This window comes from Helianthus annuus, chromosome 4, assembly GCF_002127325.2.
Source record: "Helianthus annuus cultivar XRQ/B chromosome 4, HanXRQr2.0-SUNRISE, whole genome shotgun sequence".
Taxonomy (NCBI): Eukaryota; Viridiplantae; Streptophyta; class Magnoliopsida; order Asterales; family Asteraceae; genus Helianthus; species Helianthus annuus.
The window spans coordinates 154,271,317-154,295,595 of record NC_035436.2 but is presented as its reverse complement, the minus strand read 5'-3'; positions in this window follow the sequence as shown (position 1 = coordinate 154,295,595).

Below are 24,279 nucleotides of genomic sequence, written 5' to 3'. Positions count from 1 at the left end.
ACCGATCAACTGCCACGTAGGAGCTGGCCCATCAGAATGTTCAAACCGTAGAGTAGACAACCATTAATAAACAACCCCCAAACACCCGGGTGGTGATATCCTCGCACCAATCGAGTACTCGTTCCCACCCAATCTTTTAAATCCTTTGAGCTATGCCGATTTTTCGGAATTCTTCAACATTCACCGCACGCTCACATACTACTCTTTCGGGTACGGGTTTTGAAACACCCGTGACCATCTTCATTTTCCACATCTTCGCCTCTAATTTCTTGTTTCGGTACCGGGAAAGAGCCTTCTGTTTCTCGTCTTTCCAAACTGAGGCCGACCGACTATTCTTGGCCTCCTCCCAATCCCAATCGTGTCTATAGAGTTGCCCATCACCTTCTTCAACATTACTTAACTGTTCCCAACGTCTTTGATATTGCCCCGAGCCTGAACCGGCTCCCGAAGACGAACCTTGCCTGGAGGTTTTTGCTTTCTTTCTTCCTCCAAACATGTCACAACCCCCAATCCCTATCCCGGAAACGGGCGGCCGTGAACCATTTTTCGTGGTATCCTGTTATTGTCTAATTTAGCAGCGGAATTTTCATCAGGACCGTAGTTAGGAAATATTTTATCAGAGTAAAATACCACACTTTCATAATATTAAACACATGGGATAAATCCCAAGTTTTCAGTACACACATTTTCATAGGGAAACACCCTATTTTTATTTAAGAAAAACATCTATTTCTTTTAGGTAACTTTATTGCCACTTTTCCAAGCCTTCAGTGTTGTCCAGCTGGCTTCTATTTGGCTTTCACACTTTGTTACCTGAAACACGTTTTAAAAATATTTTGTCAGTGGGAAATACTGGTGAGTGAATCCCAGTTTAATCAAGTTTTAATAAAAACCATTGTACAGTATTGAGAGCGGTTCGCAATTACATTTGTTTCCAAGGTATATCAATTAACATCCATGGTACTTGTGACACCTGTGTCACTTCAGTCATCAAAAAAATACCAAACTAATGAAATATTGTATTTCATACTAGGTATTTGTATAAATATGTGTATCGTTTGCACATATCAATTCTTGTTCGATTTCAAGCTTTAAATCGCTTTCTGGAAGGTTATACGCGCACTGATGTGTAAATATAACCAGTTTAATGCAACAAACACTCTGGAATAGTGAAATAGGCTTAGCATACCTTAAATAACCTTTACATAACTTGGAAATAAGTTTTGGAGGGTTTCGTGTGGCGAAATCAAGTTTACTCGCTTACAGGGATAAATTTCGACAAACTGTGAAAGTATGCCGAATTGTACTGTAACGAACATTGCGGAACTTGATCATAAGTTAAATATGCCCTAAATATCCTTTACATAGCTTAGAAATAGGCTTTGAGGTGTTTGGTGCGCAAAAATAAACTTTTTGATCAATAGGGACCAAAAGCGTCAAAAAGTGCATAAGTTTGCATTTTCGCGCATATCTTACGTTCTGAATACATCCGGACATCTAAAAATTTATGTAATCATTAAAATATTTTATTTTAGTGATTGGCATGATAAAATTCCATTCGTCGCTTAATTTGGATCGTTTTTGCGTCCGTTACGACTTCCGTCGTAATTTACCGAACAACGCAACCGTACGACCAAACGAGCCAACATCCGAGATATTTTTGAGCACATTTTAAGTTCCCTATACTTTAGCTTCATTTTAGAGCCTTAAAATGGGGTTAACAGGGCTTAAACGTGCCAAAACACATCAAAAATCAAGTTTGGAGATGCAGGGGCCTGTTCTGCCAATTGCTGAAAGATTCTGCCAGCACACAAGGTCCTTACGGACCATATGGGAGTGCTTACGGTCCGTAAGCCACCACCAGATCAGCAGAATATGTTTTTATTAAAACTCAGCTTACCCATTGTTTTGCACATGGTTTCCTTGATTCTATGGGCTGGTTTTGGGTGCCCCTAGTTTACCAAATCAGTGGGTGCAAGTGTAGGGTTGAGATTGAAGCTCGGTTTTCAAAAAAAGATCCTAACGGTTGTGCCGAAAACTATAAATACCCCACCCCATTCATTCTTAAATCCACTTGATTTCTGAGATTTCTCCGTAGAAGTGTTAACCACTTCATACCTGAGAATACTTGGAAAATCAAACTTGCTTGGACCCTTTGTAAGTCTTCTTTCATTTTTTATCGCTTTCTAGTCCGAAAGTCAAACTGTGTTTGACTTTCTGCATTGACCAGTTTATGGTCAACACGAAGTTTGTTTGAACTTCGCAATGTGAGCGTAATCACGATGGTTATAGTCCCTAGTGACTATACCTACTGATTACCACGTTGATTAGGTGTAGTGACGAGTCGTAGTTTCTGCCAAAAGTCAAACCATTTGTTTTGATATCCAACTTGTTTTCAAACTTTGATAAACATGTTTTGAACATGTTTAGCTCGTCACTTTTAGATTAGTGCTTATGTAGAATCGTAAGTCAAACGGTCTAAACAACCGCTTAGACTTATGAACTAGAACCGTTTGGTCGATCTTTAGGATCTGACTAACCATGTTTAGTGACCATAGTTGTATAGGGAATAACCTTCCGAGGTTATACCTTATGGTCACTTCGTGTAAGTAGTTGTATGATAGGTAGTTTATATGCCTTAGGAAAAAAGACCAAAATGCCCTTTTCATGCATAATTGATATTTAAGCGTATGTAACCCAAACTTTTGCCATTTAAATGATTATGCAACATAATTAAACATGTTAGGGCATGTAATACTTGTCGTAGGACTTGTTAGGCGGCCCGAAAGCGTTTTTCGCGAACGACGCGTTAAAGTAGCATAAGCTACCTAAACGGGTCGTAATGGGTCGTAAGCACTTAGGTTAGGTTTCCTTTTAGGATGTAGGCTTTGTTAGACCATATTATATGAGTTCCTATACTCATTTGGTTTACGAAACCTCATCCTATCCGATCTTCCGATTTAGGTCCAGTTTATTTACTTACTTACCTATATTAGGTGCCGTTTGATTTCCGTGACTCCTCTAGCTTGCTTGGTAGTTGTTCAAGACTTCTAAGCACTCTCAAGTGAGTACATAGTCCCCCTCTTTTACTGTTTTCAAATGTTTTGGGGTGAAATATGTGTACCTAATTGTTATGTTCATGATTTCAAAAGTATAATTGATTATACATATTAGTACTTATCTTTTGATAAACTGAATGATTATTATGGTTTAAACCCTAATTTTTTTTAAAGATTACAAAATTAATTGTTGGATAGTACTTATTTTATGTTCACCAGACCGGTTGGTAGTATGATATAGCGCTATAGGATTTGACGCCCCATTCCTGTTGTCATGGAATGTCTGAAACCAATTTATTTTTATCCAAATAGGGATTGCCTTTGTGGTATTCCTATAGTCTCAAAGGTGTAGTTTGATGCACTAGGTCTGAATGAATTCTTAAATCACATTATTTTTGTATATTTAGTTATACTCCCAAAAGTATAGTTTGATATGCTCTCATATGTGATATTCTACAAAACCAACATATATTTTGTTAATAATCAAAACATAGTTTAATATGTTATTCATAAAACCAAAGCATATTTTGATATGTTAGTTATAAAACCAAAACATAGTTTAATATGTTATTTATAAAACCAAAGCATATTTTGATATGTTAGTTATAAAACCAAAACATAGTTTAATATGTTATTTATAAAACCAAAGCATATTTTGATATGTTAGTTATAAAACCAAAACATGTTTAATATGTTATTTATAAAACCAAAGCATATTTTGATATGTTAGTTATAAAACCTAAACATAGTTTATTATGTTATTTACAAAACCAGAGCATAGTTTAATATGTTATTAATAAAACTAAAGTGTACTTTTGATATACTACCGAAAATTATTATTTGACAACCAAAGTATATTTAATATACTATTTGTTTAAATGATTTTGGAACTGAAATATATTTTTATATATTACTTATTCGACTTTCTTAAAACCAAAGTATATTTTTTATATATACTACGAACCTTTTTATCAAAATATTGTTTTTCAAACAATATATATATATATATATATAAACTCATTTTTACATAATTACTTATTTATACAACTTATATCATCTGTTTTCTTGTCACATTTTTATATGATTTATACAACAAAAACATTTTTACAAGGATCATGACTAACTTTTGATTAAACATCTTCTTTAAACTTATAAGTCATGAATCCTAATTACAATAAAACCTATGTATCTCACATGCATTTTTATGCTGACGTACCTATTTTTACACATGTTTCAGGTGCTGCTTTGTGATGATTGTTGATACATGCTACACTTAGGATGGACTCGTGCCTTAGCGACTTTAAAACTTGAAAGATAATATTTGTAATTATCTGATATAGAACAAAGACTTCAATGATTCAATAAAACAAAATTATTTAATCCATGGTTGTTAAACAATGATTCTGTTACAACACTCCCCGACGTTTCCGCCATGTTTTGTTGTTTTACGTGGTCGGGGTGTGACAGAAAAGTTGGTATCAGAGCCAATGGTTATTTGGAATTAGGTTATTAGTAATGCTTTGACCTAGACTATAACCTTCCTAGGACCCCAACGCAAGTTATCTTGTGTTTAGTTTTAAAACAATACCGTCGCCTATCTTTAGGTGACAACCACATTAAGAACACAAATTTCAAACCCGCCTTGATAACCAATCATCTGTTCTAGGATGATTTATTGTAAGGTTTTGAACCCTCTAAGTTTTCAAAATCCCGTCAAAGTTTGGGCTAAATAATGTGAACACGTGCAAACTGGAAGGGTGGGTGCCTGTACCCTGAGCTTTCTGTCTAAGGCTAGAGTTTTCGTACAAATCCGCAGTATCGGACCAGTCACTCTTACCTGGGAACTCTTGGGGTGAGTGTCCACTTATAGGCGAGCATGTCTCCGCGATACATTATTTTTGACCCCTTTACTTTGATTAATCACTGTGTGTCGTTTGTTGCTTTGTGGTAACAAACAAATGACCACCACCTTTGCTTTCGTCGATTTTCTTTCATCTCATTCTTTTCATCTAATCATTTCACTCGTTTTCCTTCATGTTTTACTCTTTTAGAATGCCTCCTCGACGCGAAAATCCGCTACCAAATGCCGAAATGGCAAATATTATGGCACAACATATGGCTGCTGTACTCCCGGATATTATTGCTCAAGTGAACCAAGCCAACAATAACCAGAATGCTCCATGCAATTTCAAAAGCTTTAATTCGGCTAACCCACTCAAGTTTAGTGGTTCTGAAGGAGCAACTGGGCTCCTACAATGGTTCGAGAGCATTGAGAGTACATTTTGTCATGTTTAGTGTCCTGAAAATCGAAAAGTCGAGTTTGCTTCCAGTGTGTTTCAGAAGAGGGCTCTTACATGGTGGAACGGAGTTATGAGGGACCGTGGTGCTGAGGTTGCGTTAGCATAGACTTGGGCTGAGCTTAGGGCTCTTATGATGAGGGAGTTCTGTCCTCGTCATGAATTGAGAGCTTTAGAAAGGGAATTTGACAACCTAAAGCAAGACAGTGGTGAACATCGAGCCTATACTGACCGTTATGAGGAATTGAGCCTGTTATGTCCTGCAATGGTTACGCCTGTGGATAAGGCGATTGAGAAGTACATTGATGGTCTTCCTGACTTAGTTCAGGATATCGTTACTGGCAACAACCCTACTACTGTCAGACAAGCCATTGAATTGTCTCCCACCCTGACTGAATCCCATATTAGGAAGGGTAAGCTTTTTCGAAAGGGCGACCCAAGACCGTCTGATAAGACTGCTCAAGTTGAGCCGAAGGAAAAACAGGCTGAGGTATCCAAGAAGAAGAAGCGCAAAGCCTCTCAAAACTGTGCCATCACTGCTCAGAACAATCAGGTTGCACCAAACCAGCCAGCACAATCTCGCAAAAGGCAAAATTATGTTGGTACCGCACCTTTGTACAACAAATGCAATCGTCATCATCTGGAGCAAGAGCAGTGTCACAAATGTACCCACTGTGGGTGGTTGGGACATTTGATCAATGTCTGCCGTTATGCAAATCAAGCTGCTGCAAACCCTGCTGCTGTTCAAGCACGGTTCCCACCTGGGTCATGTTATAACTGTGGTGACCTTAATCACTACTTAAACAATTGCCCAAGACTTGTTAACGTAAATCCAGCGCGTGGACGAGTGTTTAACATCAATGAGTCAAACGTGAACAATGATGCAGCAGTGAAAAATTAGTTTTTTGTAATTCCTTGGTTCTTATCTTTTGACATTTAAAGATAATTCGCTTGTTTTATAAATAAAATTGTTTGCTTCAATTTTTATTTTGTAAAACTGATACGATTGTGTGATTGTTTGATACAACCTTATGATGCCAACACCAAGACAAACTACTCGTGTGGTTTTGTCATTTTTAGGATCACTTGTGATCTCCCCTAAAATCTTAAATGCTCGTTTCTTTTCAAGAAACAAAGATGAATTCCTATTAAGATCTTCCTATCTTCATAGTTAGATTCTTGAAAATGTTTAAAGTGCCAAAAAGGAATTCACGGATTGGATTCCTGGTGTGCTTTGAATACTCGTGTGTTTAATTTAACAAGAAAATTAACAAAACGAAGATCAATTTAAACAAATTATGTAATTATCTGCTTATATGTTATCTTTTATGTTTTGTGTTTATGGCGTAATCTGAATTTTCGTTATCCAAATCCTCATAGAATCTTCCATACCTTATATGAGGGATTCATAGTAGGATATCCAAAGGTACTATCTTAAATCCTTAATGGACTTCTACGTTGTAGTTAAGTCCCTTGGGTTATAAAGTACTATTCTATAATTGGACCCCTTGAGTGGTCTAGTTAAACAGATTGATTTTGAAAATCTGGTTAGGAATATCATGTGATGATATAATTGAAAAGATCTCTTTAAATGGTCTATTTAAAAAGATTATACAACGGTCTAGTTAAGAAGATCATGTGTTGATCTAGTTAAAAAGATCGTTCGTTGATCTAGTTAGAAAGATCCTTTGGTGGTCTAGTCAAGTCGCTTCATGTTTATTCAATTGATTTTTCCCCTACGCATTATGAAATAAACTGTGCGGACTGTGCAAGGAATTACGTAATTATGGATGCATACATAATTATGGAATTCAGTGCACAGAAACCACAACAAGTTTTGTCATGTGTTAAGACCTATAGTGACAAGAATAACGATACGAGAACAATGTAGAAAGGGCATGGTGGATACGCCACTGGTACTTCCTATATATAAGTGTTTCTTATTACATTGCGAACATAGCGTTATTTAAGTTACTAGAAGTCCTGGACCTTGACCAATGTCATTTATTCTTACACTCTCCAACACTGATCTCAAACACACATTAAGTTTCCTATGATAAGTCTTCATAAGAAACGTTCTTCTGTCCGTAGTTCGAAACTCCATGTTTTGTTACTACAAGGACTTCACTTTGAGAATTAACAATTTCGCTAAGAGTCCAAACATGGCCCAGAATTTTACTTAGGGTTCAAGGGATTCGTTCGAAAGCGAAACCATCAAAGTTGTCTTCACAAGTTTTCCCTAAAATTAAATTTCGAGACAAAATTTCCTAAAGTAGGGGAGACTGTGGCACCTGTGTCACTTCAGTCATCAAACAAATACCAAACTAATGAAATATTGTATTTCATACTTGGGATTTGTATAAATATGTGTATCGTTTGCACATATCAATTCTTGTTCGATTTCAAGCTTTAAATCGCTTTCTGGAAGGTTATACGCGCACTGATGTGTAAATATAACCAGTTTAATGCAACAAACACTCCGGAATATTGAAATAGGCATAACATACCTTAAATAATCTTTACATAACTTGGAAATAAGTTTTGGAGGGTTTGGTGCGGCGAAATCAAGTTTACTCGCTTATAGGGACTAATTTTGACAAACTGCGAAAGTATGCCGAATTGTACTGTAACGAGCATTCCGGAACTTAATCATAAGTTAAATATGCCCTAAATATCCTTTACATAGCTTAGAAATAGGCTTTGAGGTGTTTGGTGCGCAAAAAATAAACTTTTTGATCAATACGGACCAAAAGCGTCAAAAAGTGCATAAGTTTGCATTTTCGCGCATATCTTACGTTCCGAATACATCCAGACATCCAAAAATTTATGTAATCATTAAAATATTTTATTTTAGTGATTGGCATGATAAAATTCCATTCGTCGCTTAATTTGGATCGTTTTTGCGTCCGTTACGACTTCCGTCGTAATTTACCGAACAACGCAACTGTACGACCAAACGAGCCGACATCCAAGATATTTTTGAGCACATTTTAAGTTCCTTATACTTTAACTTCATTTTAGAGCCTTAAAATGGGGTTAACGGGGCTTAAACGTGCCAAAACGCATCAAAAATCAAGTTTGGAGATGCAGGGGCCTGTTCTGCCAATTGCTGAAAGATTCTGCCAGCACACAAGGTCCTTACGGACCGTATGGGAGTGCTTATGGTTCGTAAGCCACCCCCAGCTCAGCAGAATCTGTTTTTATTAAAACCCAGTGATGCGTGTGTAGTGTAATATATTTTAGATGTATATTTTAAGCCCTTTTTACACTTTTAGCCAAGTTTTAAATTTATAAAACACGATATTTACTAACACTAAACACACATATGGGCAAGTGCACCCATCGTGGACGTAGTATAGTGTTGGTAAGATACCGAGGTCGTCCAAGGACACAAGAGCTTTTAGTATCGGTTTATCCTTAATGTCTAACCAAATCAAAATGTTAGAAAAGATTTTTAAACTAAGAAAATAAAAATTAACTAAATGCTGAAAATAAAATAAAAATAAAAAGCAGATAGACAAGATGAATCACTTGGATCCGACTCGTGTATTAGTATAACCTTTGATTATTTTCGCACTTTTGCACTTGTTTAAAAGATTATCTTAGTTATTGTAGTAGGCCCCTCTTTTGAAGGCGACGTTACCCTCAACCCAGTAGTTTGAGTCAGCAAGGATACAATCCTAAAGGGTCGGATTATTGAAAGATAATGAATTAAGTTATTAATGCAAATTATGGTAGACCCCTCTTTTGGAGGTGACGTTACCCTCGACTAAGTAGTCTGAGTGAGCAGGGATACAGTCCTAAATAGCCGGGTTATAGTATTAATAGTAGTTAACTTATGAGGGGGTCAAAGAGTTTGGATCCCCAACATCCAATACCTATGGGCATTGAAGGAGATCCTACTAAATTTGACCCAGGTCCCTTGCAGAACCTCTAAACGCTGAACAAGGGCAAGACCCTTACCAAACCGTTCCCTTAACCCCGACCAGGTAGCCAACATACCTCCATATAGACTGTGGAGATATGAATGGTGAAAATCTTTTATTTTATATAGATAGTAAAATAATGCCAAGACACCACGGACAAATGATAAGGAAAGATCACCTTCAACATAAGCAACTAGTTATTAAAGTCATTAATACAAAACCAAATAAAAAGTGCAAAAGATTAAAAATAAAAAGTATTATGCTAAACACTTGTCTTCACCAAGTGATGTAAGAGACTTAGGCAAACATGGCCTTGATTGTCAAGAACTCTTACGATCAATCTTGGATCCCGAGACGACTCACACACTCTATGATGGACAATGGATGATGGTGGTGGATGATGGTGTTATGATGGTGGTGGGTGGTGGATGAAGTGTGAGAGAGGTGGTGTGCCAAGGGATGAGTTGCAATGAAACCAAGCACTCCTATTTATAGGCTGAACAGAAGGCTGGGCACAGCCCCGTGTCCGCTGGGCACGGCCCCATGCCTGTCTGACACTCTCTCTCTTCATTAATTGTAATTCACAATTACAATTAATGCGCCTGCAGTACTTTCACCACGCCCCCGTGTTCACTGGGCACGACCCCGTGGTGGGCAATAGAAGCTTCTACTGGTTTGTCTTTTCTGCTGCTTCTTGGGCACGGCCCCGTGCTGGCTGAGCACGGGGCGTGTTCAGTCTTCTGCCTTCTCTATTTTGCTTGGGAGGATGCTGTCGAGGGGTCGGGCAATCCACTTATGTTCCTTTTCTTGTATTTATGTTAGATTTAGCTGTCTTTTTGCTTCTTTTGTTAATTTGAGCTCATTTAATCCTGAAAATACAAAAGGAAGACAAAAACACTCTTTTTCCAACATTAGTACTAAAAAAGGGTTAGTTTTATGCCTCATTTGATGTAATTTATATGTTGCATTTTACACACATCACCCAGCTTACCCATTGTTTTGCACATGGTTTCCTTGATTCTATGGGCTGGTTTTGGGTGCCCCTAGTTTACCAAATCAGTGGGTGCAAGTGTTGGGTTGAGATTGAAGCTCGGTTTTTGATAAACGATCCTAACGGTTGTGTGAAAACTATAAATACCCCACCCCCTTTCATTCTCAAATCCGCTTGATTTCTGAGATTTCTCTAAGTTGAAGTGTTAACCACTTCATACCTGAGAATACTTGGAAAATCAAACTTGCTTGAACCCTTTGTAAGTCTTCTTTCATTCTTTTATCGCTTTTCTAGTTCGAAAGTCAAACTGTGTTTGACTTTCTGTGTTGACCAGTTGATGGTCAACACGAAGTTCGTTTGAACCTCGCAACGTGGGCGTAATCACGATGGTTATAGTCCCTAGTGACTATACCTATTGATTACCACATTGATTAGGTGTAGTGACGAGTCGTAGTTTCGGCCAAAATGCGTGCTTATGCGTATTTTGTAACCAAACTACTCTTAGGTATCAAAACAAGTTGTTTTGATATCCAACTTGTTTTCAAACTTTGATAAACATGTTTTGAACATGTTTAGCTCGTCACTTTTAGATTAGTGCTTATGTAGAATCGTAAGTCAAACGGTCTAAACAACCGCTTAGACTTACGAACTAGACCCGTTTGGTCGATCTTTAGGATCCAACTAAACATGTTTAGTGACCATAGTTGTATAGGGAATAACCTTCCGAGTTATACCTTATGGTCACTTCGTTTAAGTAGTTGTATGATAGGTAGTTTATATGCCTTAGGAAAAAATGACCAAAATGCCGTTTTCATGCATAATTGATATTTAAGCATATGTAACCCAAACTTTTGCCATTTAAATGATTATGCAACATAATTAAACATGTTAGGGCATATAGTACTTGTCGTAGGACTAGTTAGGCGGTCCGAACGCGTTTCTCGCGAACGGCGCGTTAAAGTAGCATAAGCTACCTAAACGGGTCATAATGGGTCGTAAGCACTTAAGTTAGGTTTCCTTTTAGGATGTAGGCTTTGTTAGACCATATTATATGAGTTCCTATACTCATTTGGTTTATGAAACCTCATCATAACCGATCTTCCAATTTAGGTCTGGTTTATTTACTTAGTTACCTATATTAGGTGCCGTTTGATTTCCGTGACTCCTCTAGCTTGCTTGGTAGTTGTTCAAGACTTCTAAGCACTCTCAAGTGAGTACATAGTCCCCTCTTTTACTGTTTTCAAATGTTTTGGGGTGAAATATGTGTACCTAATTGTTATGTTCATGATTTCAAAAGTATAATTGATTATACATATTAGTACTTATCTTGTGATAAACTGAATGAGTATTTATGGTTTAAACCCTAATTTTTTTTAAAGATTATAAAATTAATTGTTGGATAGTACTTATTTTATGTTCACCAGACCGGTTGGTAGTATGATATAGCACTATAGGATTTGACACCCTATTCCTGTTGTCATGGAATGTCTGAAACCAATTTATTTTTATCCAAATAGGGATTGCCTTTGTGGTATTCCTATAGTCTCAAAGGTGTAGTTTGATGCACTAGGTCTAAATGAATTCTTAAATCACATTATTTTTGTATATTTAGTTATACTCCCAAAAGTATAGTTTGATATGCTCTCATATGTGATATTGTACAAAACCAACATATATTTTGTTAATAACCAAAACATAGTTTAATATGTTATTCATAAAACCAAAGCATATTTTGATATGTTAGTTATAAAACCAAAACATAGTTTAATATGTTATTTATAAAAGCAAAGCATATTTTGATATGTTAGTTATAAAACCAAAACATAGTTTAATATGTTATTTATAAAACTAAAGCATATTTTGATATGTTAGTTATAAAACCAAAACATAGTTTAATATGTTATTTATAAAACCAAAGCATATTTATATGTTAGTTATAAAACCTAAACATAGTTTAATATGTTATTTACAAAACCAAAGCATAGTTTAATATGTTATTAATAAAACTAAAGTGTACTTTTGATATACTACCGAAAATTATTATTTGACAACCAAAGTGTATTTAATATACTATTTGTTTAAACGATTTTGGAACTGAAATATATTTTAATATATTACTTATTCGACTTTCTTAAAATCAAAGTATATTTTTAATATATACTACAAACCTTTTTATCAAAATATTGTTTCTCAAACAATATATATATATATATATATATATATATATATATATATATATATATATATATATATATATAAACTCATTTTTACTTAATTACTTATTTATACATCTTTCTTTTATATCATCTGTTTTCTTGTCACATTTTTATATGATTTATAAAACAAAAACATTTTTACAAGGATCATGACTAACTTTTGATTAAACATTTTCTTTAAACTTATAAGTCATGAATCCTAATTACAATAAAATCTATGTATCTCACAGGCATTTTTATGCTGACGTACCTATTTTTACACATGTTTCAGGTGCTGCTTTGTGATGATTGTTGATACATGCTACACTTAGGATGGACTCGTGCCTTAGCGACTTTAAAAACTTGAAAGATAATATTTGTAATTATCTGATTTGTAATAGAACAAAGACTTCAATGATTCAATAAAACAAAATTATTTAATCCATGGTTGTGAAACAATGATTCTGTTACAACACTCCCCGACGTTTCTGCCACGTTTTGTTGTTTTACGTGGTCGGGGTATGACAGTACTGTCATACTCAACTTGTGGAAATGTTACTCCTTGACCAGGTGGTAACAAATTTTTTATACAAAACCCTAACATACTCATGATAATTGTATCCTTACAAATACTCAATAACTGTTTAATATATAATTACTTAATTGAGGTTTTGTAAAAACATTTAACAAAAAGAGGATTACTCACATTGCTGTCTTAGATTATCCGTAAGGGTTTCCTGATGACAATCTATAAATTACACAAATGCACGCGTGTTAGTATAATAACCCATTTTAACATTAGTAATACCCTCCCCGAGAGGACATTCCAACGACTACGTCGGGTAGAACCACGACAGCCGTTACGGAACTCTAGATCAATCGGGCAGAGTATCTAATACGTCTCTAGGGGTTATGATACTTACATCGTAGCAGAACCTCGCTATTTTGGAGGGTATAATACCCGAGTATAATGCCCACTATGTAAAATTGAGAGAAAGAAAGAAAGTTTTGGACGAAACAGACTGAAGACCCGAGCTCCCATTATATAGGGGCTGAATTCGGGTTCTACGCAGCCCGCGTAAGAGAAGACAAGGGCCTACGCGGCCCGCGTCAACTCTGGTCAACGCCCTAGCTCATCCGGATCATCGACTAGACATGCCACGATGATGACACGTGTCGGCCTGGGGTGGCTTACGCGGCCCGCCTAAACTTACAAAAATTGATTTTTATTTATTTTTATTAATATTTAAGGAATTCGGGGCTCGTTTTCGCGTATGGGGTGTTTTTAGGGACATATTGGGAATTTTAAAATATATTAGGGTGTCGGAAATTATTACGAGGGTGTCGGTTTACGTTAGGGTTGTTATAAAACTAGCTACAATCAAAAGACAAGACAACAATTAGTATACCCCAATCTTCAAACAATCTCAAACTTTGAACATAATATGCAATGTTGAATTCCAATCAATAATGAGATGTAAAATCGCCTTTTTAAACTTCCAAAGTTGCACATTTTAACATCTACATATCAATTTAGCATGTTTATGCACAAGATTTCTAAAAATTTCATGGTTTCAACAATATTCAACATTACAACTATGCTCAATCATGCAAAAATCTAGTGTAATCACATCACCAAGACTAAAGCATGCTCAAATCCCACCCAAATCAAGTAATCATTCTAAAATTCATGCTAAATCATCATACATTATGATAAACAATCTACTCTTAAACATTAAGCTTAAAATTTCGAAAGAAATCAACAATTTATATGATAATCATACATAAATTAAATGAAATTCATACCTTTGATGTATATTGATCAAGAAAAACTAAGAAAAAGTGCAAAGCAAGAAATTTGGTGAACACTATTCAAAAACCCTAGAAATCACGCCCAGAAATCTTGCAAATGAGCAAGAATTAATGAAAACCGCGATGGGGGGTTTTGGTGGAGATTTGAAAGAGTTATGAGAAGTGCAAGATTAGGGTTCTTGGTGTGAGTTGGAGAAGATGATGGAATGCAACAGAGAGAAAGTAACGTGTGGATCTGTTTAATTTGGAATTGAATGAGAATGGGTATGATATGGTGAGGTTTTCAGGTCACAAGAATGGTAAAAATTGAGTTTGTTTTGCGTTTGGATGGTTAAAAGAAAGTTTGGGTTCGAAACTATGCTTGTAACATAAATCAGCGTCGGACAACTTTGTAGGGACCGTCGGCGACGGGTAAGGTCACCGTCGGCGACGGTGCATCGTTTTCTCCCGGGAGCCGACGGCTTAATTCGCTGTCTACGGACACTTTTGGGCTACGGATGTTTGGAGGGGTCGTGGGCGATGCACATACATACCGTCGGCGACGGTTGCCCTAAATTCATTTTTTCATTTTTTTATGTGAAAAATATGAGGAAAATTATGAAACTTTAATAAAAGGACTATATACAAATAGAATTTCTAAAAATTATTAAAAATCTTTTTGTAATTTTTTTATAAGTTAAATTTTGAAAACACGAAAACTGTTAATGGCCCTACCACCCCCCCGAAAAGTCATGTATTGTCCCTAATACACAAAAATAAGTCTAAAAACATACATTTTGTCTTCAAGACCCGTTCGGAATGTCCGGACTTCACACAATCACAAGGGTTAGTACGGAATGAGAACGATTACCACAAAAATACTCAAACAATTAAATAAATTGTACATAACTTTACAAAACTCATTACCGGTCCTTTCAGTTGACCTCATAAGTTGGCACACTTACCACGGAGTTCACCAACTCCACATTCTCATCTTGTTTCTCATTGTTACCATCAAGGAACAGTTTAAGGCGATGCCCATTAACCGTTTGCTTCGACCCATCCTTCGGGTCCTTGATTGTAACATCTCCGAGCTTCTCGACCCGTGTAATCACGTACGGGCCCATCCATTTACTCTTAAGCTTTCCGGGAAAGTATTTAAGCCGTGAGTTATATAGCCACACCTTTTGACCCACTTCAAACTCCTTCGGCTTCAACTTCGCGTCATGTGCCCTCTTCATATCATCCTTGTATTTTGAGGCGCACTCGTACGCTTCTTCCCTAAGCTCCTCCAATTCGCAAAGCTTTAACTTTCGCTCCTCTCCTGCATCATCATATTTGTAGGATCGGGACCTGACCCGAATGAGTCGTTCAGAGGGGTTCTACTCCGTTTCAGGTGCGGAAAACAAGAAACAAAGCTAGAAACAGCTGATTCTTCACTTTAACTACTGATTGTATTGATTAGAACTCAATTACAAACAGTCTTCACACCGGCAGCACCTTGGTATGGAAATCGTACAACTCTTCTACTGATTTCGCTCAAGACAACTATATATATTGCTGTGATTTCGCCCCAAGGTACACATAACCATATGAGCGAAATCCCAACTTGACCACATAAGCGAAATCACCTACCTAAGACCCTATGAGCGAAATCAGCCACTAAAACACATACAACTTCCTATTTTCTCGTAAATCGTGCCCTAACCTATACAATGCAATCTAAGACTCGATAAAAGACGAAGTCGACAGATGTAGTGCACCAACAGACTCCCCCTCAGATGTTGACGAGTCGTCCATCGAGTCTTCTATACTTCAATCTTGATCAGCCTCTGGGCTTCTCTCCTTCTCTTCATCAACAGACTCCCCCTAACAATGTGCTGGTATTTCTTTGTTCTTTAGCAGCATCTGTATCAGGATCGTTGTCTGGCTTTCCATCTCACAGCTTCTCTGGATCGATCAGCCTGGCTCTTCATGTTCCATGTTCCAAGATTGTTGCCTGGCTTTAACTTTGTTCATAGAATCGAAACCTGGCTCAAGTTATCCTGCTTGGATGTCTTCAGACTCCCCCTCTCAATTTGCTGGGATCGCAGTCTGGCTTGTTAAAACCACAGAAACCTCAGGTATCGAAACCTGGCACTCTATCTTCAGGTTCAAGGTCGAAACCTGGCTATGCCTGCACATTCTTAACCCAAAAGTAAATTTTCAAAATTTAACAATTTGAATATAAACGTATGCACCAACACTAACTCCCAATATAAACGTATGCATCAATCACGCTGATATAGTCAGACAATTCTCTCTCATAATAACTTCCTCTTTGATGAACCGATTGTTAGATTTAAAAACATATTTTCACATTCAAAGCACACTCTCCCCCTCACAACAATGTCATCATGTTTAGCACTTGGAATTTAAAAATCAGCTTTCCAACATCAGTTGTCGAAAAACTTTTTGACTTTTTCAAAAGTTTATGCTAAAACACACACAAAATCTTTTTGAATTTTTAAAATAAATGACACCAATTATAGAATTAGCAGAATGCACAAACTGAAATATTTACAGACAATATTTTTGCGAGTTTGCGTAAGAGGATCATATCAGTATATGAGACATGTCATCAACCCCATTAAGCTGCATTACATTTTAAGTTCTAAACAATTCACCTAGATTGTCAATATATTTGACCATTTAAATTTTCACACACAAAGTTCAACTGTTCCGAGATACGATGTTAATGTTTTAAGCTCTTGAACTTATTCGTGTGTCCTACTACTTGAATATACTCCCGTATCCAGATCCCAATATTCAATCTTACAGGTGAGTATACCACAGATGATATCTGTCAGGGGATAAATGCGAGCGCCGTGAGAGCTCAGGTCGATACTTCCGTATACGCAAAGAGATGACGGCTTTGACTTTTCGGTATGTCCCCTTTAGAGGATCTTTTGATTACAACAGCAGCGACTATCAATTTTATTATTTCATCAGCTTGCTGAGGGCGTAGCTTATATTTCAAAGCTTTTGCAGAAAGCATTATCCGGGGACTAGGTCAGTACTTCCATACAGCAGAAGTCCCGGGATAATACCCCAGATATCACTGAGCATAAAGACCTAGTATATCAGAATAAAGGACCTTTCAAACAAGATTTCAGGGGTTACCTATATATTCAAGAAGTTGTTAACCCACAGAACAAGCAAGTTTGAAATTTTTAGGTTTATATCTCGTCACAATTTACTAAATGTGTAAAAACCTACTGGCATATCCGCAGTGAGATTGTTTATCACATTTTATCTTTACAAATCTTTAGCATGTTGTGACAGTCTACTGATGTACTATCATTTCCTCTTTTCACAACAAAACTCGTTTTTGGTTTTATCATGTTTTTGTATTTTTCAAATTTTCTAATGTTTTTGGATTTTCTGAAAATTTTCTACTCCCCCTAAAATGCAAACACATTAATGAAAAATTTGAAGACAACTAAACTCTTGACCCAATTGTAAAACCAAACTGTACAAAAACTTGACAACTGACATCAAATTGCATCAATTCGCCATCCACTAATGCATAAACAATCAGAACTCCCCCTTTCACAAACCATTTTCTCATTTAGATTTCAAAACACTTAAGTTTGTTTTAATCAAAATGATTTTTCCGGAAAATGAGTTTGTGTTTTTCACTTGTAAGTTTACCACTTGTTAAGTACGGGGATATGGTTCATCATCTTGTCAATTTTTATCATGTGTAGTAAATCAAGTACAACTTAATGTCCCTGATTTACCATTTTCAATCAAGTAACCTCTGTACCACTTGTAAGATCACAAACAATACCACTTGTAGGTATAACCATGCAATACCAATTGTAGGAATGTTACGTCTACATGAATCATTTTACCAATCAGGTTGCCGATTCCTGCTTCACACTTACCAACCTGGAAGCTCCGGCGTAGTCCTTTACCTGTAAAAAATTCAAACATTTTTCAAACTCATTCAACTTTATAAAAACATGAATGATGCTGATTCCTGATCCACGATATAAACTTGGGATCTCCGGCATAGTCCTAAGACTTCAAGGAAAACAAACTTCCATCCAAGTCTTTTCAGACTTGATGGCTTTCAATTCTTGTGCAGTGGGGTTGTATGTAGCCTTTTTAGTTGCATAAAAGTCTTTAACCCCCTTTGCTTTCCCATTCAACATCTTCCCAAAAATTTTCTTTACATTCCCATTGAATGTTTTCTCGACATCAAACTTAGTTTTCTCAGTGTAAAATTGATTCGAGATATCAACCTTGCCAACTTTCTTTTTAACCTCTTCAAATTTCAGTGATGGAAAATCATCATCATTTACTGAAATTTTTCCTTCAACCTGTGGCTCTTCTGGCTTTGTGGAACCAGATTCATCGCCGACTTTTTCATTAACCTGTTTAACAATCCACACTTGGTTGTCTTTCTCTTTCTTTTTGTAAAAAATCTTTTTAGAACACTCACCAACCTCATAAGTTGAGTTCTCAAAAATTTTAAATTTTTCGATTGGTGGTTCAACATCAACAACTTTTTCTTTCAACTTTTTAGAAACTCCCTGTTTTGTTTTGGCAATTTTCGGACAGTTCCATGCAATGTGACCAGCTTCATTGCATTTGTAACAGGTTCGAGTATCCTTTGAAGAAAACACTCCAGTTCCATTCTTCTTCTTTTCAGCAAGAAACTCCTGGTTTGACTGTCTCTAGAACGGTTTCTTCTGTTCATCTTCTGCACTTCCACCTGACACAAATTCTGTGTTTGTTTTAGAATTTTTCATATTTTTATGATTTTCTGGTAGAATAAAGTCAAGACCTTTCTTTTTGTAGCTACGATTTTGGTTTGGTTTCTTTTGAAAACCAGGACCAGAATTGTAACCCTTTTTCTTGTTTAAACGTTGTTGAACTCTTGAAGTGTACTTTTTAGGTTTCCCAGTAAGATTTAAATCTTTTATTTCAGAAATATTAATTTCTGTCATTTTGAAAACCTTTTTGATCATGTCAAAACGAACACTTCTTATTGGAAACTCTTTGTCAGAGTATAATTTGTCAGAATCATTTAAAGTGTATGCGACTTCAAATGTTTCATCATCCAAATTTGCTTTTGATTATAAGACCGTTTAACCGACGACTTTTGACTGTTGACTGACGAATTTGACCCTCCAGACTCAGACATTGACTCGGACTCCTCATCAGTATCCAGCACCTGATCGACCACCTTTTTTATTAACTCAGACTCATGATCAGTGTCAGACGAGGTAAATGTGACGTCAATGTTTTCTGGTAATTCATCAGTTGTGTCGGTTTTTAGCTTTATATTGACTGCTTTTTCAAGTTGCTCCTCGTTTGGTTTTCTAGGAGAATACCCTTCCCAAATTGGAGGCGGACACTTGTTATAGCTAACAGTCGGTTTCTTACCAGTATCCTTTTTCTTCTTTGGCTTCTCATCTTGAAAAGCTTCCATACCTGCAACAGTTGGGTAAATACGATCAATGAGATAATCAGAACTAGAATAACTTTGCAATAAACGTCTAATTCTCTCATTCTCAATCTTATCTGTCTCCAACTCTTGCTTCCATTTAGCACTCTCTTCGATGTAGAAATTTATTGCTTTCTGCTTTGTCATCATTACAGCATTCATCATCGTTAGTGCTTGTTCTCTTTCTGAATTTGTCTTTTGGAGACCAATTACTGTTTTGTTCAAAACATCATAAGATTCTTTCACGTAGTTGAGATTGAACAGTAACTGCTCCTTCTTCTTCTCATACTCAGCAATTATCTCATTCTTTGCTGCACACTCTTTGCAATCCTCAAGACACTTTTCACAAGGCTTGACGACTTCAACAATCTTTTCAACTTCGATTGTCTTCACCACTTCAACCACTTTGTCTTCTTCTTTCACCTTTTATTCTACCTTCACTTGCTCAGTCTCAACCATCTCCTCAGCAACTCTTTCAACGCTCTCATTCTGAACAACATCTTCAGTTTTCATTTGTTGTTGTTCTTTAACAGCTCATTTTTCCTTTAGTTTCTCCAAGCGATTTGCAAAATAAAAATGAAAACTTTCAGGAGAAAGATGAGATTTAGCAACGTTGATATGTTTCTCTTCCTCATCATCACTGCTGCTATCTGGGGGTGATTGATCAAACTGTACAGATTTTTCAGAACTAGTATCTGATAAACCCGAATCTAACGGTGTTTGATCAAAGACAACTTCCTTTTCTGAGATTGCATCATTTTGAACACTCTCATCTGAACTCTGTGAGTTTTCCTCAACATTTTCAGAACTTTCATTAGAAACAACATACTCTTCATCCACACTCTTCACAGTCTCACCAATAGACTTCATCCATGTGGCAAACATGTCTGGTTCTCTGACAATTTTAGCAATGAAAGCTTTGAATTCTCTTTTTTCATCAACAAACATATCCCAGCTGAAGCCTTCAGGTAGTCTTTCATCATCTTGATCTACTATACATGCTTTTCTTTCATCATCTTGATCAACTATACATGTTTTGCTTTCAGGTGATATGTAGTTGTTCCAGTTGAAGTCTACCAAACACACTCTCTTAGAATCCTCAATCTTCCTACCATGAGCCGTCTGTGATTCTTGCTGTTGACCAACCTGTTGATAAATGGCTTTCCGGTAGTAATCATCTTTTCTGTTGGTGCAGTCATCTGTCGTCTTCGTCTTATGTCGAGTTTCGGGTGCGTTGCAGATCCGATCGGGCATGACATCACGAGTGATATCACCTAGGTGACATCACAAGTGATGTCATGATTCAAGAATTCAATATTGGCCGTTTATAATATGCATTACAAAAGTCTTACAAGTTTCACAAAAAAACAAATTCAAGTATTTGTTGTGATTGGGCCAATTTATGGTCCAATGAGGACTCACCATTACAATAACCAATGGTATGTCACCGTTCAAAGAACCAATGGTTCAAGAGCTCACAAGAAGACAAAAGGAATGATAAGGATCGTTTATTCGGTAGTCATGATGAATCGCTCTTTTGTCAACATGATGTCAGATCGCTTTTATGAAATTATAATGGATCGCTTATACGGCAACACGACCAGTTCGCTTATATGTCATACACATGGGTCGCTTTTATGGATGTCATTACGAGCGGTCCTAGACTAGTATAAATAGGCTTGATGTTTATTTCATTTGTAACAACTTTCAGATCTGATACCGAGGTATTGCCGGTTTTTCCTTGTAATCGAAACGTTGTAAAATCAATATACAAGAGGATTTAAGTGTGATACAAGCTGTGTACGCATCCGTTTCCTTGTTTCCGCCTCTGAAACGGAGTTGAGCTCTTCCGAACGACTCGTTTAGGTCAAAATTCGATCCTACATTTTCCGAACGGATTCTGAGCACCACTAGCTTCCCTGTTCTTGCATTCTCGTTTGAAATGGCCTTTCTCCCTGCATCGAAAACAAGTAACTTTAGATTTATCAAAACCTAAAGTAGATACATGAGCATCGAGAAAGTCATTTCTCCCAGTAATAAGTTTGAACTTTTCAGCTCGTCTGAGAACACTCGCTAGACACCATTTAATATCCATCAGTTCCATTTCTTCGGCGTCTATTTGATCGTAATCCTCCTTGGTGAGCATAGGATTTCCGATCCGACCAGCAACTAGACCTTCATATGATAACAATACAGAACCAAGTAGAGTCATGTGGTCTTTAGCAATGTCTTCTGAGAAACTTTGACCTTCTGGAAGATTTAGAGCGATGTTGCACTGAATCACATAACCATTTCCTGTCTTTGTGCTCTGAGACTGAAAGCTTGTATTTGACTCTTTAGGATTGACACTTGGAAATGATGAGAATCCACTGTTGCTTTTGTTTGAACCCTGATCAGCCTTTTCTGTTGAATCCCAGCACTAAATGCAGTCTGGATTTTCAGACTTCTCTCAGCTTCTGGAACTGGAACACTACCTTTGTAATACATCTTTACGTCCTGTTGACCACTTGGACTGTTCATCCTAGCGATCTTTTGCTGTTCTAAATCCTGACTCTCGATCTTTTCAATAAACTGAGAAATTGTTAGCCCATCATAAATACCCGTATTCTTCAGAATCATCAAATACGTTCCCCACTCTTTCTGCGGTAACGCATCGGCTAACTTGTCTACCCACTCTTCATGATCTTTTGTAATACTTAACATTGACATGGATCGCACTAAGTGGCAGTAGCGTTCAATCTGCTTCTTCGTGTCCTCTCCCGGTAAACTGCTGAACAAATCAAACTCTTTCTTGAGCAGTGCTTTCTTGCTCTTTATAATGTTCTCACTACCCTCAAATTTAACTTTAAGTGCATCCCAGATTGATTTTGCAGTTTTTTCGTGCTGTAACAGAATGAAGATGTCTTCTTTGATGGCTTGTTGAAGCAGACCGATCATCATCTTTTCGGCTTTGTACATAACACGTTCTTGATCAGTAAACTCAGATAGATCTTTGATAACCTGCAAATCTGTTCGAGGCAACACATATTTCTTCAGTATACATTCCTATGACCTAAGATGGTTTGCCTGAACCCAGTTCTCGAATCTGTCTTTCCACCCGTAGTATTCTTCGATACTCATTAGTTTCGGGGGCTTTTGTGTAGTTCCCGTCTCGTTTTCCAAACTCATAGCTTGAACAATGGAAGCTGGACCAGACGGTGTTGCAAACGCGTTATAGAACTCAATATCCATGATTTTTCAGCACGTATCTCAAATACAGACACTTTGGAGCGAAATTAACAGCTTATCAATTTGGAGCGAAATCCCAGAAATCCTTAAATTGCACATAAAAGCGAAATTAGAATAAAGCTTTGAACATCTGGAGCGAAATTAGGGTTTTGGACACCCTGGAGCGAAATCAGGAGTGCACAGGAGCGAAATCACAGAATATGTCACCCAGGAGCGAAATCCCAATGTACCTTGGAGCGAAATCTCTATCAATTGTGTCACATGAGCGAAATTAACCTGTAACTTGAGCGAAATCAGGACACCAAGAGCGAAATCAAAGAGTGTCCATATGAGCGAAATCAGCACGGGGGCTAATTTTGTCCACTTTAGTTCGTATTTAGGTCTCAAACTTTCTGGGATTTGTCTATGTCCAATTGTCTATTATCTGTGAAATTTTGATCAGGTTTTGACCGTTAAAACTCGTTCTGGTGAAGAAAGAAGGTGTAGAAGTAAGAAAACTTGATGAATTCCAGCTAATCTCTGCAGAACTCCTCCTCCTGAGCTCTGATACCACTTGTAAGATCGGGACCTGACCCGAATGAGTCGTTCAGAGGGGTTCTACTCTGTTTCAGGTGCGGAAAACAAGAAACAAAGCTAGAAATAGCTGATTCTTCACTTTAACTACTGATTGTATTGATTAGAACTCAATTACAAACAGTCTTCACACCGGCAGCACCTCGGTGTGGAAATTGTACAACTCTTCTACTGATTTCGCTCAAGACAACTATATATATTGCTGTGATTTCGCCCCAAGGTACACATAACCATATGAGCGAAATCCCAACTTGACCACATAAGCGAAATCACCTACCTAAGACCCTATGAGCGAAATCAGCCACTAAAACACATACAACTTCCTATTTTCTCGTAAATCGTGCCCTAACCTATACAATGCAATCTAAGACTCGATACAAGACGAAGTCGACAGATGTAGTGCACCAACAATATTTCATGTTAACCTCTTTGATAGCCCACCAAGCAAGATGCACAAGTTCAACCGGTAAATGGCAATTTCGCCCATAAACTAAGTGATAAGGTGTAGTTCCAATAGGTGTTTTATGAGCCGTTATATAAGCCCATAAAGCATCATTCAACTTCGTCGACCAATCCTTTCGGTCGGGTCGAACGGTCTTTTGAAAAATTTCTTTTATTTACCTATTGGAAACCTCCACTTGACTGCTTGTTTGTGGGTGGTAAGGGGTAGCGATTCGATGGTCAACACCATACCGTGTCAAGAGTTTGCCAAAGTTAAAATT